This window comes from Phyllobates terribilis, unplaced genomic scaffold, assembly GCF_046119375.1.
Source record: "Phyllobates terribilis strain yellow unplaced genomic scaffold, ASM4611937v1 Scaffold_13__5_contigs__length_258822181, whole genome shotgun sequence".
Lineage (NCBI taxonomy): Eukaryota > Metazoa > Chordata > Amphibia > Anura > Dendrobatidae > Phyllobates > Phyllobates terribilis.
The window spans coordinates 177,769,288-177,786,333 of record NW_027362773.1 but is presented as its reverse complement, the minus strand read 5'-3'; the positions used below and the strand labels follow the sequence as shown (position 1 = coordinate 177,786,333).

At 54.4% G+C, this 17,046-nt stretch overlaps 1 non-coding gene across 1 annotated transcript; it reads left to right on the top strand.

Moving 5' to 3' along the window:
• Positions 1–16,414: 16,414 nt before the first annotated feature.
• LOC141174701 (5.8S ribosomal RNA) lies at positions 16,415–16,565 on the top strand. The gene has a single exon (XR_012252959.1). It is a non-coding gene; the product is annotated as a 5.8S ribosomal RNA (ribosomal RNA).
• The last annotated feature ends 481 nt before the right edge of the window (positions 16,566–17,046 follow it).

The window sequence follows — 17,046 nt, the reverse complement described above, 5'->3', positions numbered from 1 at the left end:
CCCTCATCTGATAGGTGGTGAATCGCTGAATGTGCTTCAGTATTTTGAGGGAGGTCTGGTTCGATAGTTTGAGGCTGCTGAGTTTTTAAAAAAAATCATTCACTTTTGTTGGTTTGGTTAAGTACTCCAGAGTTATAAATCTTGGGTTGATAAAGAAAAGATACCGCGCAACATTCGATACCTCCTGGTTACAATTAGGGACCCCACAGGTGACTGTCAAATATGTGTGGAAGCTCTTCAACATGGGGCTATTCACTGAGTGACGCTTATACAAGCCGGCGGCCGTTCTAGCCAGGGAGCTTTCGTTTCTCCATTGCCTAGACTGAATTTTTTGTGTGCTGCCATCCGTGGCCTCAATGGGGTCCGACTCGGGGCATGGGGCTCCCTCAAAATCTTCTGCAGACTGTTCAGGGACAGGCGCGTCCATCATATGTGAATATGACTCCACAGGGGGCATGTAGAATGGGGGCAAACAGTCTGTTGGCGCCTGGGTCTGTCCTACAGAGGTCAGCGTTATGTTGTCTAACTGAAATGTAGATTTGTTCACTATAAAATACCCACGGCTTTCGGCAAATGCTACCGTATCTTCCAGGGATTGCAGAGGTTTGAGCTCGCTAAATAGTATAGCTGTGCCCTTAGCCGCGACAAGTCTAAGTCGATCTTTGGCGATAGCCAAGATTTTTTTTATCTCCGAGTCGCTTTCGGACCTCATGCACACCCTTCTCAGATGTGTGGACAGATATCTCGTCACCCTGTGGCACACGGGGCAAGTCAGCGGTGTACGTTGGTGGCTGTGGGGAAATAAGCAACACAAACGTTCACTGCGGTTTTACAACCATGCAACATGGGGTCCGCCGCAGCCTGGTGTGGCGGTTACATTCACCTATATGCGGGCGACGAATAACTGCTACTTACCGCTTCATAGCGACACGTTTCCCGCAGTCAAATGGAGCTTTAAAGTCCTTGCATCTGCAGCGGAGGTGATCTGAATTTCTGCTGCACACATCCAGGCTGCATCAGCCGCTCGGCTGATTAGTTTCCGCTCTAGGGGCTAATCACTGCTCTCGCGTAACAGGTGATGAGTCACTCGCACGGGTGCAAATCACCTGTAGTGCTGCTGGAAATATTCAAACCTGGATATATTCGTCCTTATCTTCTATACGGCATCTCAGGGGTTGAGACACCCATAAGGTAGCCACCTGCACGGTTGAAAAGCATCAGCAGCGTTGGCGGGAAAAACCTAACCCTAACCCCAACCCCAACCCTAACCCTAACCCCAACCCCAACCCTAACCCTAACCCCTAACCCTAAACCTTAGCCCTAACCCTAACACCCTAACCCTAACCCTAAGGTACCCTAACCCTAACCGTGACCCTAACCCTAAACCCTAACCCTAACCTATCTCATATACGTTTGTTCTATTGCTCTCTATGAGAGAAACCTCATTTTCAGACATTTGGTTTGCGTGGTTAGCTTATGGGAAATATCTGTGCAAACTTCCAGAGAGGGGGGGAAATGTCAGTGAGAGTATCCGATTTCAGTTCCAGAGCGATTTGCCCAAAGAGTCCTTGATACTTAGTCGTTTTTCTGACTTTTTTGGAAATTTCACTTTTTTGTGAAAACCTCCGCTGAATGAGGGTATAATATGTGTAAGGGTACCCCAGGAGGGTTCCAAATGTGTGGGTAAAGTGAATATTGCAAGGGCGGAGATTTTATAAAAAGCGGAAAAAAAGTCAAAAAATTAGATTTTTCTGACTTAGTCATTTTTCTGGCGCGTGTCAGACTACCAGAGAGGGAGAAATTTCAGTGAGAGTGTCCGATTTCAGTTCCAGAGCGATTCGCCCGATGAGTCCTTGATACTTATTCGTTTTCAGAAGTCACAATTTTGACTTTCAGGACCCGCAGAACGTTGGTAAATTGAACCCGCTCACCAGTTCCAAGCGTTTTGGATTGCAGTAATGCAGCCTGCCCACTAGATGTCGCAAAAGAGACAAAAAGTGAAAAAGAACCAGAATGAGGAAATTTCTGGGAGCAGAATACGCCTGACAGTTCCAAGCGATCGGACACTTTTTTGCAAGCGTCCCTTGAGAGGGTATAGGGTGACACTCAATGCAAAGACCCAGTTTTCCATACCACCGGCAGAATATATGAGAGAGTAGTACCTCTCTACCCTGACACATTTAGACTCATTTAAGCTGGTTTTCACCTCCGTAGCCTCAGGTACGCATCTTGGCTTTGAGTCCCTGTTCGGCTGGAGGTCTGCACCTTGGCTGAACCCAGGCTTACGCAGCTGCGTGGGGGGGACTTTTGCCGGTCGCCCGTCCCAAGTCAGAGAGGTGTTCCTGGGTTGAAGTGAGCTCGGCCAGACCCGCCCCACGGGCCCTGGTTCTCCACATGGAGGCGCCGTCAAGGCTAAAATCTGGATTTTTAGGCCGAGGAGAGGCTCCATGAGGGCGGATGCTTTTGCGACTTCGACCCCAGTGCTCTTCCACATCCAGTACCCCTTCTGCAAGGGCGCCTGTACCCGAGTCACGCTTCCAGGACTTGTGGGCACGTATCTCCCGATGACAGGGGTTTGCAGCCTCCGTACGTGGGCAAGTCCCTACACGCACCCCTGCTCTTCCTCCGATCGATCTGGCGCAGCGCTCCCGGGTGGGGAGGTGGTGCCGCTCACTCGGCCCATGCTTTGGAGCCCGCACCGGCTTAAGGTGAGCGGTCCCCTTCCCCCTCTACCTCCGGGCTTTCAACACCTATCTTTGGGCGCGCACGCCGGCCTCGCCTCCCGTCCGCGGAGGTGGCCGAGCCATGGGGAGTTTGACCCGAGCGAAGGCAGCGGTCCGATGACCCGCACAGGCGAATGGCGAGGCACCCACCCATCCAGGCGTGGGGGCCCATCATCCGAATCGCTCCCTGTGCGGGGAAGCACAACGATCTTCTCTGAGGGCGGCCCTTTTCTTCCAGATGCGTACCCGGCCAGCGGAGGCCCGCGCCGCCCCTCGTGTCCGCAAGGGCGGCCTCCACGGCGGTGGTGACAGCGGCGGCGGTGGGTGGTATCTCCGCGCCACTGCCGAGCTTCGCGCTTTCCAGTCTTTTCCCGAGCCCCTATGTCAGTGGGGAGGACAACAGAGGTGTGGAGGCAGGCAAGGGGGTTCTCACCGCGTGGTGTGCCCCAGACCAACCGTCGCCTTCCCCCTCGGCCGTCATCCTCCGTGGTGGCTCGGCAGGGAGAAGGAGAGAGAGGGAGAGTGGAAACCCCAGAGCCGAGGGGTTAGATGGAGAACGGGAGAAGGAACGAGAGCCAAGAGGTAGGCAGTACGGTGAAAGGCCAACCTGGGATCCCCACGTTCCCGCCCTGGGAAGAAAAGCCGCTCGGGCATCCCTTTGAGGTTACGGGCGCGAGCGGGAAGAGGGACTATGCTGGAGGGTGACCCCGACACGGCCAGGCCGATAACCACCCTCGCGACCTCCGCATCGCTGGGTTAGTGCCGGATCTGCGGAGGACCCCAACGGCCAGCTCCCCTCTCCCAATCCTCGTGCCTGTCTGCCGGTGGGTCGATGACCCCTCGCGGCAGAGGCAGGTCTAAGCCTGTGTGTCGACCCTGTGTGTCGTCTTGGGTGCGGTTGGTGAGATGGGGGCGGCTGTGGCATCCTCCAGAGGCCAGTCACCTCACCCTCCCCGTGCAATGGGTGTTTTCCAGACACTTGCCGCTTCAGGACCACGCACCGCACAGCGAGCCGCTCCTCCCGCACAGGTCCCCGAGTGCTACGAGGGCTCAGCTCCCCGGCCCCCCAGGGAAGCCTCATGCCATCCCGCATCCTCTACGGATGCCGCACGCCCTGCCTTTTTCCGTTCCGACCGGGCGCCCGGCCGCCGTGGGGTTCTTCTGCCCTCTCTTCCCGCAGGCCTCTCCTCTCCTGAACCTTGACGCGGTCCAGTCATGTTGGGGGGCTACCTGGTTGATCCTGCCAGTAGCATATGCTTGTCTCAAAGATTAAGCCATGCATGTGTAAGTACACATGGACGGTACAGTGAAACTGCGAATGGCTCATTAAATCAGTTATCAGTTTGATCGCTCCAAACCGTTGACTCGGACAACTGTGGTAATTCTAGAGCTAATACGTGCAAACGAGCGCTGACCGCCAGGGATGCATGCATTTATCAGACCAAAACTAATCCGGTGTCCCGGGCGCGGTGTCGGGATGGTCCTCCGCGGCCTCCACCCTGCCGCGCTCTCCCCGTAAGCATTGCGTCTCTGCATAACCTCGGGCCGATCGCACGTCCCTGTGACGGCGACGGTCCATTCGGGTGTCTGCCCAATCAACTTTCGATGGTACTTTCTGTGCCTACCATGGTGATCACGGGTAATGGAGAATCAGGGTTCGATTCCGGAGAGGGAGCCTGAGAAACGGCTACCACATCCAAGGAAGGCAACAGGCGCGCAAATTACCCACTCCCGACCCGGTGAGGCAGTGACGAAAAAATAACAATACAGGACTCTTTCGAGGCTATGTAATTGGAATGAGTACACTTGAAATACTTTAACAAGGATCTATTGGAGGGCAAGTCTGCTGCCAGCAGCCGCGGTAGCAGGAAGAGGAAGAGGCGGAGCCTGCCGTGTGCTGCTGTGTTTGGTGTGTGGAGAGAGCTCCTGGGAAGGGAGGTTTTGTTTTTCCATCTGGGACTTTTTGTCTGCCCCCTTCCCAGGAAAACAGACTTGCTGTGGGATTGGCCTCCGGGGCTGGGTCCCCGGCTCCTGCCCCCCGGTCCAAGCCGGCGGGAGGTGGGAGGAATACCATCGTGGCTGGTATGACCAGGTCCGGAAAAGGCAAGGGGTCCGGCATGAAGACCAGAGGGACCCCCGAGGCCAAGGCCGCGGCGGCTCCTCCCCCCGGAGGTAGGCCGAGTACGAGCAGGGGTGCTGCAGCGGTGCCCCTTGATTGGGGCACCAAGGTGGTGAAGGAGTCCACGGTCAGCTATGGCTCCCGCATCCATGTGCACCTCTGCGAGTATGAGGACGCCTCTAGGAAGCTAAAATCCCTCTGGGGAGAGTTGAGGGTAGCTCAGGAGAGGTCCGTCAGGGCCTCTAGCAGCAAAAAGCCTTATCTATCCGCCGCGGTCAGAAGGATAAAGAAAACCATCCAGGAGGTGGAGAGTCGGTGGTGTGTCATCCTGGCCGGCAGTGGGCCATTCAAAGAAAAGCTGGAGAACGATGACTGGTTCAGGGCCATTGCCGGTGGAACTCTGGAGGGGTCACGGAGCTCCAGCCAGGTGGTGGCTGTGGAGGATGAGGAGGAGGAAGAGGACTGCGAGAAGGAGGTCGCGCCCTGTCCGCCATCTGGTGGCCTGGTAAGTGATCTCCAGGCATCGCATAGCGGGATAGCCCCTTAGCAGATGGCTCTCCCATCTGATTCCAGCCCTTCAGAGGGCAGCAGGAGCGAAGGGGAGGATGAGGATGACGGTAGTAGCAGCAGTGAGTGGGGTTGCCTCATCATGAAGCAGATCAGGCAGATCGAGTCCCTTGTACGTTTTGAACAGCTGATGTTCAGGGACGAGATCTGCGAGGACGAGGCAACCGGGAGGGGGACGAAGAGGAAGAAAGCAAAGAAAAAGAAAAAAACATCTGTGGCACATAAATTTGTGTTTGTCCCCCTCTCTGGGGCCCCCCAGTCCCGTTATGCGAGACCCGCTACCCACCCCGGCTCGGGCTCTGTTGTGGGTCCGCAGCGAGGGAGCGGGGAGACTGTAGGCCATGGCACGCAGAGCGCTGCCTCTGTTTGTAGTAATGAAGGTGGTATGTCAGATGTGTCTGACATGGAGCATGGCACGGAGGGCGTCCCGGCGGCGGGCAAAATCTATGGTGGTGCTCAGACTGGGTCCTTTGTGAGAGAGGGGGCTGGCCTGGCACCTGGTGTGCCTGCTGGCGTGTGGGGGGCAGCGAGTGTAACTGCCGCTGCCACCCGCACTGCTGGCGGCACACCGGCAGCTGGGGCCGCATCTTCGGCGGCGTGTGCTGGGAAGGTGTCTGGGTCCCCCACTCACGGATCCGTTAAAAAAACTGGATCACCTTTGGGGACCCAGGCATCTGGAAATGCACCAAGTAAAGCAAAGAGTGCAGGGCCTGTGGCTCCGGCAGAGCAGGCTCGTAAAAAGAAGGTGGTGGGGCTGCCGGTGGACGCCGAGGGGGAGTGGCCTAGCCTGGGGCCGGCTGCCAGAGTTGCTGTGGCCAAGCTCTTTGTGGCCAAGGGGGTGACGGTGGGGGGTGCTGTGCCCCTGAGAACTGGTGCTGCTAGACCTGGGACCCCTAAGAGTAAACCCGGCTCCGGGTCGGCTCTGGGGGTCCCTGCGCGGCCGCTTTCGGGGTGTGTGGCCCCTTGGCATCCCCCACCCATGTGGGAGTGGCCTCAGATGGCTGCACTGTGCTGCCAGGTGCAGGGGACGTGGTTTCGCGAGCGGTACCCGCCCATGTAGGAGGAGCCCCATGGAGCTGTGCTGCCGGGCGCTGGGGGCGTGGCTTCCTGGGCCGTGTCCGCCCACGTGGGCGGGGCTTAGTGGCGGCGGCCGCTCCTGGAGTAACAGAGACCGCAGCTACGGTCTGCACCAGTGTGGGGGCGGCTGATGCGGGTGCCTGAGTGTCGGGGTCCCCTGTGTCTGGGGGCTTACCTGGGGCAGGGGCTCTGGCAGTGCGGGTGTCCAGGAAAGCTGCAGCAGGGCTGGATTGTGCAGGAGGAGGAGCTACACCTGGCTCTCTTCCTGCCAGTAAAGCATGAAGCTCCAGGAATACTGGGAGCAGTAGTGCTGCACTACTTAAAGCATGCAGTGTGGTCCTTAAAGGGCTAGCAGCACATAGTGTGCCCAGTGTACAAACCCCTCCAGCAGGAAAGGCGCCGCCAGCAGGTGGCAATACCAGCAACACCTGTAATGTGGAAAGTGGAATTACAGCAGTGCATAAAAAGTCTGCCCAGAAAACAAAACACAATGACCCCAGTGCGCATTGGAGTGGGAGCGGGGCGAGTGGGGTGATTGTGGATATAAATGGGAATCGTGTGCGTACGGACGTGCTTGTGGCTGAGGATGCGAATGGGGTTGTGTCTGCGGTAGGGTGTGGGAGTGGAGTGTCTGTTGGTAGCGGGGAGCATGGGGAGGGCCCCAGAGTTTTGCAGGGGTAGTGGCCGGGGCCTCGGGGTCCTCTCGGGGGGTTTCCTCGCCTCTGGACCTCAGGGACGGTGACTTGCGACGCCGTTTTCTGTAGGCCCTCAAGAAGGGAGAACGGACGATCACGGTAGAGGGAAGAGAGGTGGATCTGGCCTTTTGGCTGGACAGGCATGGCCAGGCTGCCTTCCAAGATAAAAGGTAGGGGGAAACAGTGTGGTCCCTCCTGACAGCCGGGCAGGGGGTGGCCAGGAGGAATGTGGTCCATCTTCGGTGGAGGGGTAGTGAAGCGTGCCCGCCTAGAGTGAGGGTCGTGGAGCTCCTCCTGAAGATTGACTTCAGGGCGATTGACATCTTTGCCCTGATCCATCCTTTTGGTACCTCCATCTTTGACATCAGTTTTGTTCGGCCAGAGGGCTTAGAGCTTTTCTGGTCGAATTTTGAACTGGTGAAGGGGGAGCCCGGCTGGCGAGACTTTGCCGTACAGGCGGTGTCTCGCCAAAATGGTGTAAATAGGGTGACCGTTCTAACAAATAACGAGTCACTCTCTGGGATCGATATTATGACGTGGCTTTCTCGTTATGGGGAAGTCACGGAGGTCCCAAAGAAGAACAGGGACGAGTTCGGCATTTGGTCAGGGGGCTGGACCTTCATGATGAAATTGAAGGTTTCAGGTGGTACTGTCACCCACATCCCCTCCTCGGCATTCCTGGGGAGGGACAGGATCCTGATCTTCTACCAGGGGCAGCCGAAGGTCTGCCACAGGTGCGGTGACCCCCGCCACTTCAGCGTGGGCTGCAAGGTGCAGAAATGTGCCTTGTGTGGCTGGGTAGGTCATCTGGCCGCGGCCTGTGGTGACATTAGGTGTCACCTGTGTGGTGATCTAGGTCACCCGTATAGCCGCTGCCCCCGTTTGTTTTCCAACACCATCTCTGGTCAGGCGGAGGAGGGCCATGGGGGGGTCCCCAGTGGTTCATCCTCTGCTGGAACTGGAGGTGGGGGCGGGAGGGGAGCTGAGGGGTCAGTGAGGAAAGGTGAGGCAAATACATCTGCCCGCCAGTGGCAACAGGTGGGCCACCGAAGGGACAGGGGGCAGGATAAGCCTCAGGTGACTGGGGTGATGACTGTCCCCTCTCCGGAGGTTGCAGCTGGAGCCTCTGAGGCCCTGGGGGAAAAGGCGGTGAGCGAGGAGATCAGGAGGATGGAGAGGGAGGAGGCGGCTGCTTCCAATAACTCCTCCCAGTATGAAAGTCTGGATGAGGAGGTGGTGGAGCAGCCAAAAAAATCAGGTGACAAAAGTACCAGTAGTCGGAGGGAAAAGAACAGGAAAAGGGTAAAAAAAAACTAAAGCCCCCCCCCTGTCCGCTACGGTGCCTACGGAAGGGCTCACCGGCTTCCCTCTGATCCCCCTCTCCAATCGCTTCCAAGCCCTCGATGACTCTGCTGTGTCGGAGGTCAGGGGTAAGGAGCCGGAGACAACATCTGGGGTGCCTTCAGGGGGCGGCAGGGTCTGTCCCCCGGGGGACTCGGTTGCCCTGGGGGGGGGGGGACACTGCCCCGGGGTCCAGAGGCGAGGTAACCTGTGCTGGGAAGTTGGTGTCTGATGCTGGAGGGGCAGGCTTGGACACCTCGGTATCCCTAAAGAGGAGGGGTGACTCGGGCTCCTCCTCCAAAGGCGAGAGGAAGAAGGGGAGTACGGTGAAAAGGAAGGCAATCTAACTCAATCACCAATGATGGCGGAACCTACCCCGTTGACTCTGGCATCGGTTACTGTCGCCAGTATAAAGTCAGATGCCCCCAGATTTACGGCCTTTGATTTTTTCACCCGAGTTGAGGCTGACATTTTATTTTTGCAGGAGACCAGACTAACAGACATCGGGGCCATTTATAAAGCAAAGAGGGAGTGGAGGTGTGGGCCCTCATACTGGTCTTTTGCGGCCGAGCCGTATAGCGGGGTAGTGGTCCTTTTTAAGGCCGCTTCGGTGGAATGCAGACAGGTGATAGAAATGGGGAGGTGCTTGGTTCTTGACGTCTTCATGAGGGGACAGGAGCTCCGGCTCATTAATGTCTACGGCCCGCAATCTAAGTGGGACCGTAAATGTCTCTTCCTGAAGGTCAAGCCCTATCTTTTTACAAGCCGGCAGGTGGTCTTCGGTGGGGATTTTAACACTGTAACTAGATCCCGTGATAGGGGAGGCCCCGGAGACCGGCTGGCTTATGATAGCATAGCCCTGAATAGCATAGCAAGTGAAGCTTGGTGGATGTCCACATCCGGCACACCCCAGGTCACGGGGGTTTCACCTTTCATAGGGGTAGCAGTAGGTCTAGGATAGATAGGTTTTTTTAAAGGAGGAGGCTGTCTCTTCTGCAGTGTCCACTGTTGAGGTGGAATTCTCCGATCACTGTTTCATTTTCTTTTCCTTGAATGTTACAGAGACCCCCCCGGATCGGGAGAGGCCTATGGAAGCTGAATTTGTCCCTGTTGGAAGAAGCTGATGTAAGACAATCCTTCGAGGAATTTCTTCAGAGCCAGGTACCTCTCTTGGGTCTCTGTAGTACTAATTCTGAGTTGTGGGTGGGAGATCTTCAAAAGAAGGGTTGCAAGGTTCTTCCGTCAGCTCTAGAGCCTCAGGGGCCTAAACAGGCACCGTCTGTATCGGGATCTGGGGAGGAAACTCGAGCAGCTCGTCTCGACTGGAGGGGACCGTGAGGAAATCTCCAGGGTGAAGGCCTTGCTCAAGGGGTGCCAGTATGATAGGCACACATCCTTGGTTTTTGAGAGGGATTTCGGGAGGTACCGCTTGCCCGACCCTTACAGGAACTGCAGGATGTCAGTGAGTTGTAAGGTGGTAACAGGACTGATCGACAGTACGGGGTCCCTGAACAGATCCAAATCAGGGATCCTGGAGGTGGTCAGATCCTTCTACTTGCACCTCTTGGGGAGGAGGGAACCTAATCTTCAAAAAGGGGAAGAAGGTGGACCCAGGGAACTATAGGCCGGTGAGTCTGACTTCTATACCAGGAAAGATCTTTGAACAAATTATTAAACAACATGTATGTAAGTACCTGGATAAGAATGAAGTGATTAACCAGAGTCAGTATGGGTTTGTAACTAACAAGTCATGTCAGACTAACTTAATTTCCTTCTATGACAGAATCACTGACTGGTGTGGATCAGTGAAATGCTGTAGATATAGTATATCTTGACTTCAGCAAAGCATTTGACAAAGTATCTCACACCATCCTTATTGAAAAAATTACCAAGTATGGAATAGACAAGGCAACTGTTAGGTGGATTCATAACTGGCTTAGTGATCGGACTCAAAGAGTGGTCGTAAATGGATTCACATCCAGTTGGATGAATGTCTCAAGTGGGGTACCACAGGGCTCTGTCCTGGGACCTGTATTGTTCAAGATCTTTATCAATGATTTAGATGAAGGAATTGAGGGTAAACTGATTAAATTTGCTGATGACACAAAGCGAGAGAGAGAGGATTCAAAAAGACCTAAATAAACTGGAGCAGTGGGCAGCAACTAACAGAATGGTTTTTAACAGGGAAAAATGCAAAGTACTACATCTGGGCAATAAAAATCAAAAAACCATATACAGAATGGGAGGAATAGAGCTAAGCAACAGTACATGTGAAAAAGACTTAGGTATACTAATAGATAATAGACTGAACATGAGTCAACAGTGTGATGCAGCTGCAAAAAAGGCAAATACAATTCTGGGATGTATTAACAGAAGCATACAGTCTAGATCACGTGAAGATCACGTGAAGTCATTATCGCACTTTATCGCACTTTACTCCTCTTTGGTCAGACCTCATCTGGATACTGCATCCATTTTTGTGCACCACATTTTAAAAAAGACATCGACAAACTGGAGCAAGTTCAGAGAAGAGCGACCAGAATGGTGACCGGTCTGCAAACCATGTCCTATGAGGAACGGTTGCAGGATTTGGGAATGTTTAGCTTGCAAAAAAGAAGACTGAGAGGAGACTTAATAGCTGTCTACAAATATCTCAAGGGCTGTCACATTGTAGAAGGATCATCTTTATTCTCATTTGCACAAGGAAAGACTAGAAGCAATGGGATGAAACTGAATGGGAGGAGACACAGATTAGATATTAGAAAAAACTTTTTGACAGTGAGGGTGGAACAGGCTGCCACGAGAGGTGGTAAGTTCCCCTTCAATGGACGTCTTCAAACAGAGGCTGGACAGATATCTGTCTGAGATGATTTAGTGAATCCTGCTTTAAGGAGGAGGTTGGACCAGATGACCCAGGAGGTCCCCTCCAACTCTACCATTCTATGATTCTATGATCGGGATGAGATGTCGGCTTTCCTGGCTGAAACCATCATTGAGCCAAGGGATGACCCCTCTCTTCATGTTTTGGCAGAAGCAATCAGGGAAGAGGAAGTGAGACGGGCGATTGATGGGCTCCGGCCCAAAAAGTCGCCTGGTCCGGATGGCGGCTTAACATCCGAGTTTTACAAGACTCTTAGGGACTCCTTGGTCCCCCTCTTGGCTGAGGTGTTTAATGAGTGTCTCTCCTCGGACGCTCTGCCCAGTTCAATGAGGAAGTCAGCCCAGATTATTCTGTCAAAAGGTAAAGACTAGTCTCGTATTGAGAATTGGCGTCCCATAGCGCTTCTCAATACAGGCCGAAAGATTCTGCCAAAAGTGCTTTTTAATCGGTTGGTGAAATTCGCACCCCGGCTCTTTTCGGGGGCCCAGCACTGCTCTGTTCCAGGCCGCAGCACATTTAGTGCTGTGCTCGGTGTCCGAGAGGCAGTGGAGCAGAGCAGGGCAGGTCACTGGAAGGGGTACTTGCTGAGCTTAGACCAGGCGAAAGCCTTTGACCGGGTTAACCACGAGTACCTCTGGTCCGTCTTTCTGAGGTACGGTCTGCCCGGGAGGTTTGTTGATTGCTTGAGAGTTTTATACAATGGGGCAGAGACTTTTCCGCTCGTGAACGGTTGGATCGGACCCCCTTTTGAGGTGAAGTCTGGTGTCCGCCAGGGCTGTCCTCTGAGCCCACTGTTATACATGTTTGCGATCGACCCCCTTCAAAGGAGGGTGGAGCGCGGACCGTTGGTGGGAGTCAGGATGAACCAGGCGGAGCCAGATGCCACCTTGAGGGTAGTGGCGTACGCCGACAACGTTTCCCTTTTTATAACCTCGAAAGGGAGGCCGATTGGGTCATGTCTGAGGTTGAGAGCTACTCGGTGGCATCCGGGTCCATGATCAACCGGGATAAGTGTGAAAGTCTCTGGCTGGGAGGGAGAGACCCTAGTTTTGATCTCCCGGACACCCTTCCAGGGCCTCAGGCCACAGCAAAAATACTAGGCATCAGTTTCGGCCCGGGGGACTACCCCCAGCAAAACTGGGAGGACAGACTTAAGATTGCCACCCAGAAGGTGGATCAGTGGAAGGGTTGGTCCCTGACCCTGAGGGAAAGGGTTATCCTGGCCAAAGGGTATTTGCTTCCTTTACTAATATACCTGGGCAGCGTCTGCATCTCAAGAGGGAGGTCACATACCGCACGAGGAGACTAGGAGGGTTGGGTATGGTCAACCCAGTGGTGTTCCTAGTAAACACCTTTATTAAGGCAAACATCGCCAACTTCTGGTTAGAGATGGCTCCTCCATGGGTATTCTCCTGTAGGGGGTGGTTTCGGCCTTTCTTCCAGGAATTGGACACAGGAGGGCAGGTGAAGGACCTTCCAACGCCTCATAGGCATCTTCCGGCTTATGCTACCCCGGTTCTGAAGGTGATCTGTCAGTGGGGTCTGGGAGTATGGGAGATCAGGACCTTGTCAAGGAGGTTACTTGACAATAGGGTCCTGTTGACCCACTTTCAGAAGCCACTGATGCTCAAGGATTGCCCGAGCCAGGATCTGGAGGTAGGGCTTGGGTTATTGAACTCTAAACGGATCCCCTTGAAGTTTTGGGACTTGGCTTGGCGCTGCTTCCATGGGAGACTATATGTGAGGGACAACCTGAAGTACAGGAACTCTGATGACCGTGATTGTCCCCGCGAGGAGTGTGGCGGCATGCTTGAGAGCATGGAGCACTTCCTGCTTCGGTGTCCCTTTAATACAGAGGTCTACAGTAGGGTGGGTGCTTCCATTGGCTGACCCAGGCTGGCAGGCCTTTCATATGCGGAGTGGGCCTATGGGGCATTCAGATCCCTTGGTGGCCAAGATCGGGGCACTGTTTTCTTAGTTAGCTTAGTGACTAGGTTTTACACGTGGAACACAAGTTGCTGAGTGTCCACCCAGCAGAGAGCCCTCCCGCGGGAAGAGGTAATTAGGAACATCCTGGGTGACCTGGCAAAAGTGCGCTCGCTGGAGTATGAGAGGCTGGGTGCATGGAGGGCTTCCCTTCTATGGAGGGGGTTCTCATTTAATGTGCCCTAGGGAGAGTTAGGTTACGTGTGTCTGTGATATGGTGAGTTAGTCTCCTTCTATATTTTATATTTATTTGTAGGGTCAGGTAGTTGTGTAGGGTCAGGGAGGGACAGACAGGGACAGTCGTCAGGGATAGGTAGTTTAGTATTAGGTTAGTAGTGAGGGTCAGTGAGGGACAGGTAGGGAAAGGTAGGGAAAGATTGGTAGGGCGCTAGGGACAGGTTTTTTCTTTTCTTTAATAGGGAGGGACAGGGTGTTGTGTGTTACATTAGGGTGAGAGCCTCTGTAGTCTTCAGTTTCCTGGTGGTGGGCTGCTCCCCTCACATTGTAGTTTTTTGTTTTGCGGTATTGGAATCGGAATATAGGGCTTGCAAGCACTGAACTTGGGTCTGATTTTTGATTTATGGTTGATTCTTTGTGGTTAGTTTATATTATCATGTCACAGCTAAGTATATTGTTAAAACAGACTTGTTATGTTGTGTATTGTATGTATATGTATGTGTATCGCGCGTGGGGGGGTGTAGTTTTAGGTTGGGTGGGGGGTTTCAGGGGGGAGGGGGAAGGGGTGTTTTGTAGAAAAAAAAGAAAAATGGACGTCATGCGGGATTCGGGAAAAAGGACCCATTTTGCGTGTATATGGCCACAAACTTTCGTGGGATCTTGTTGGTGTTAAGAGGCTACAGACTTTTGTGGGACCTTGGGTGTTTAAAAATGGTGGTGGGGGAAAAAAAAAATTAAATAAAAAAAAATTGTGTGTGTAGAGTGTTAGTTTTGGCCAGGTGGCCCATCTCTTATTTTGGGCGGTTGGCCTGTTATTTAGTTTTCCTTTTTGGGGTTAGGTGTGAATGTGCAGGTATGAGTGTTGCGGATGTTAGGGGTCTTGTGCGCTTTAGGGCGTGGCCTGACTGGTAGGTACGGAAGGTCTTCCCTTGCTGGGGGGTCTTTTGGAAAAACGAGGACGTTTTGTGTCTTGTGTTTAGTGTCAAGTGTCATGTGTTAGTTTGTTGGACTCTGTATAATTTTGGATTTGGACTTGTCTTGCTGGGGTTTTTGGTTTTTCTTGTATAATGTTTGTATTTGTGGTTAGTATTTGTGTTTTGTTTTTGTGTTTTTGTACTTTTATAAATAAAAAAAGAGTTCCAGCTCCAGTAGCGTACACTAAAGCTGCTGCAGTTAAAAAGCTCGTAGTTGGATCTTGGGATCGAGTTGGCGGTCCGCCGCAAGGTGTGCTACCGCCAGTCCCAGTCCCTTTGCCTTGGGGCGCCTGCCCGATGCTCTTGACTGAGTGTCCCGGGGGCACGAAGCATTTACTTTGAAAAAATTAGAGTGTTAAAAGCAGGCAGCCACGCCTGAATACTCCAGCTAGGAATAATGGAATAGGACTCCGGTTCTATTTTGTTGGTTGTCGGAACTGGGGCCATGATTAAGAGGGACGGCCGGGGGCATCCGTATTGCGCCGCTAGAGGTGAAATTCTTGGACCGGTGCAAAACGAACCAAAGCTAAAGCATTTACCAAGAATGTTTTCATTAATCAAGAATGAAAATCGGAGGTTCGAAGACGATCAGATACCGTCGTAGTTCTGACCATAAATTATGCCAACTGGCGATCCGGCGGCGTTATTCCCATGACCCGCCGAGCAGCGTCCGGGAAACCAAAGTCTTTGGGTTCCGGGGAGAGTATGGGTGCAAAGCTGAAACTTAAAGGAATTGACGGAAGGGCACCACCAGGAGTGGAGTCTGCGGCTTAATTTGACTCAACACGGGAAACCTCCCCCGGCCCGGACACGGAAAGGATTGACAGATTGAAAGCTCTTTCTCAATTCTGTGGGTGGTGGTGCATGGCCGTTCTTAGTTGGTGGAGCTATTTGTCTGGTTAATTCCGATAACGAACGAGACTCCGGCATGTTAATTAGCTACGCGACCCCCCGTTGTCCGCGTCCAGCTTCTTAGAGGGACAAGTGGCGCTCAGCCACGCGAGATCGAGCAATAAGAGGTCTGTGATGCCCTTAGATGTCCGGGGCTGCACGCGCGCTACACTGAACAGACCAGCGTGTGTCTATCCTTCACCGTCAGGTGCGGATAACCCGCTGAACCCCGTTCGTGATGGGGATCGGGGATTGCAATTCTTCCCCGTGAGCGAGGAATTCCCAGTAAGTGCGGGTCATAAGCTCGCGTTGATTAAGTCCCTGCCCTTTGTACACACCGCCCGTCGCTACTACCGATTGGATGGTTTAGTGAGGTCCTTGGATCGGCGCTGCCAGGGTCCACCAAGACCCTGGCAGAGAGCCGAGAAGACGATCGAACTTGACTATCTAGAGGAAGTAAAAGTCGTAACAAGGTTTCCGTAGGTGAACCTGCAGAAGGATCATTAACGAAGCGATGACCGAACCGAGGAGCCGGGAGCCGATTTCCCCAACTGCCTTCCCCTGCCCGAAGGGGGTGTGGCAGGATCCTTCCGCTCCGCCGGCGTAACCCGCACGCGGGGGGCGGCAACGGGCCAGCGAGGGTTATCGCCGGGCAGACGACGACAGGAGGGTGCGGGGAGCCCCTCTTGCTCCGTAGTCCCGACAGACGCCCGGCCTCGCGGGGCCCTGCCGTGTTCCCCTGCCCTGGAAAATAACCCACATGAAAGGCCGTCCCGGGTATCGTTCACCCGTTCGCCCGTATACCCCTCTCCTCGGTGTTGCGGGACCGGGGGGTAGGTCGAGAAGCCTCGAGCCCTTCGAGGGACGGCGGAAGCAGAGCGCCCGGGGCAACAGGGCCGAGAGAAAACCCCCGATGCACCCCCTCTGTTGCCGACCGACGTATTAAAAACCGGGCGCCCCAGAGCGCCCGGACCCAGAAGCGCGACTCTTGACGGTGGATCACTCGGCTCACGCGTCGATGAAGAACGCAGCTAGCTAGAATTAGTGTGAATTGCAGGACACATTGATCATCGACACTTCGAATGCACCTTGCGGCCCCGGGTTGCTCCCGGGGCTACGCCTGTCTGATGGTCGCCCCTCCGTCCATCGCCTCCGTGGCATGGCTGGGGTTCCGTCGCAAGGGATTTTCAGAGGGAGGCCCGAGGCTTCGCGCCCCGACGCCCTCTCTCTCTCTCCCTTACGTCCCCCAAAGTCAGACCCACCCACCCGGTTACCCTCCGCCCCGACGCAGAGCGTGCCGCAAGGCTGTCTGTGGAGACACAGGGCTGCCTCCGGAGCTTCCAGGAGTTGGGGGGTAGCCGCCTGGGGCGGCGTGGAAGGGCACGCTCGCAGACCCAACTAAAGACCTCAGATCAGATGTGGCGACCCGCTGAATTTAAGCATTTTACTAAGCGGAGGAAAAGAAACTAACCAGGATTCCCTCAGTAACGGCGAGTGAAGAGGGAAAAGCCCAGCGCCGAATCCCCGTCCGCCCGGCGGGCATCGGGAGATGTGGCGTACGGGAGACCGGACCACCCCGACGTCGCTCGGGGGCCCGAGTCCTTTTAATAGTGGC